The sequence below is a fragment of the Rhagoletis zephyria genome, unplaced genomic scaffold, assembly GCF_001687245.7.
Source record: "Rhagoletis zephyria isolate East Lansing unplaced genomic scaffold, Rhagoletis_zephyria_1.1 Rzeph_scaffold_00804, whole genome shotgun sequence".
Taxonomy (NCBI): domain Eukaryota; kingdom Metazoa; phylum Arthropoda; class Insecta; order Diptera; family Tephritidae; genus Rhagoletis; species Rhagoletis zephyria.
In genome coordinates, this window is record NW_016157888.1 from 178755 (window position 1) to 181163 (window position 2409).

Consider the following 2409-nt stretch of genomic DNA (forward strand, 5'->3'; position numbering starts at 1 on the left):
TAATTGAACTAAAAATTTGGCAATGTTTGTAGTGCAATTAAGCGGGGAATACTGTGCCACTTTTTTATACAGAAAACTAAGAGTACGCTTTTTCGTGTAAAATATCTACCATTTCGTTTTTGAATCATTCATATTTGTGTACTTCGGTTCCAGGCATACAGTTCTTTTTTCCATCACCTGATCAGTCTAGCATTATGAGTCTATTTTGTCTATACTTACTTAGAATACAATCCAAAAAGAACTAAATATGTCCGATTTTTTTTTTTGTTACTCGAAACCGACGTCCATATAATTAATTTTTTGTAATTAGAGGATTCACAAAGCATGTTAACCATCGTAAAATCTTAAGCTTAAAAGTTTTTTATGTAAAATAATGATTACAATACTTAAAGGGAACTTCTGACTACACCGAAATATTTTTTAAAATGTTAAAAAATTTATTAATTTTTCAATAATGGTCAAGTCAAGCAAAAAATCGCGTACACAAAATGGTTTTATGTTCATAAATAACTCACTCATAAAAAAACAAAACAAATCATAGTCCTTGGCCACAAATTTTATTAACACAAAATACTGACACATGTCCTAGATTATGAAGAGGAAATTCTATAGAAAATGGAAATCTTTCTGCCCTCTTGAAATGCAACAATGTGACACAGTCATAAATTATGTTATCAAAATATTAGAATTTATTTCTTACTTCCAATAAAATGGCACGCAAATATGTATGCGCACACAAATAAATGTAAATCAATTTAGACAGTTGATTGAGGGTAATTGAATAATTTTGACATGCTGAACAATGAAAAATAAATTCCAGTAATACTTACTAACCCATCAGTTTGTGGAAAGAATAATTTCAACGTATTGTGAGAGAATTTGTGAAGCACTGCATTGGCATTTGAATAAAGAAACGTTTCTTTGCACTTGACAGCATAATTGAAATATTAGTTTCAATAAAATTTTGTTACAATGCTATGGCAATGGAAAAACATGGTAAAAAATACATTTTGATATTTATATTACTTTTAATAAACGATGTTTAAGCTGGGGTAAGTTATTGTTGAAGTGAAACTTCGTTATCTGGTTCGGAGATGTTGCTCTATTGAACGTCTCGGCGGAGAGACAGAGATAAGGATATGGACCAGGAAAAAGATAAATGATAAGGACAATGACAGAGATAGGCAAAGGCGTTGTCAAAAGCTGCGACAAAGATAAAGAAAAATCGCTACCAGACACGAATAAAGCCGCGATATCGATAATTTGATATGTATCGATAATTCAATGAATTTCAAAAACAAAATCCGAGAACTTACTAAAAATATGAGCATAAAGGCGTGCTACTTAGGTGTACATGACGTATGAGTCACATTATTTTCTGCTCATTTCTCATACAAAAAATCTTTGCGCTTTTTCATTTGACCACTCATCACTTCTTTATTTATCCATCGATTTGCTTCATTAGTAAATTGATTTGTTTGTAAAAGAACAGGCTTAAGCACAAAGACAAAAATTTGACACAGAACCTGTTATATTTAAAATTTTTCTTCTATTAACTTTGGAAGACGTTAACCGATTTCTAAAATTATTATTTTTTAAAGGAAAAGTGTTACCTAACAGGTGGTCCCATTCTAATTTGGTTTAAATCCGATCGATGGATCATGAAGAGACTAACGATAATGTTAAATTTTTATATGAGAATTGAAGTCGGTATTGTTTTTTGCTTAAAAGTTACTTGTTTTTTCATATTGTCATAAAAAAAAGTAAGAGCGCCTCGGCCACACTGTAGAAGTGAAAATTACGTTTCATATCTATTTTGTCTCATGACCAATTTACACACATATGTACATACATCTGCTTTTGCTTAAGGTTATATTTTTTGTCTTTTTTCTATCTCTACCCCTTACTTTACCGATATCACAACAAATTCGATAAAAACTTCGACAGCAAAATCGATTAGAAAAACGATAAAAATATCGATAACAAAATCGAAAATAATATAAATAATATCGATAACAAAATCAATAAAAATATCGCCAATAAAATCGATAAATTGTCGATAACAAAAAACGATTAGAATATCAATAAAAATGTCGGTAAAAAATCGATAAAAAATCAATAAAAATATCTAAGAAAATCGATAAATAATTTATAACAAAATCGACACCAAAATCGATAACAAAATTGAAAACAAAATCGATAAATAATCGATAATAATCGATAAACTATCGATAACAAAACTGATAAAAACATCGATTATTATATCAAAAAGTCCCGAGAATCCCGAAAGTCTCTAAAATCCCAAAATAGTTCCCAAAATTGAGTCTCTTTGTCGCTATCTATATCCTTTTCCCTATAATTACCTTAATTTTAATCTTTCTTCCTCTATCTTCACCTTTACTTTTATCG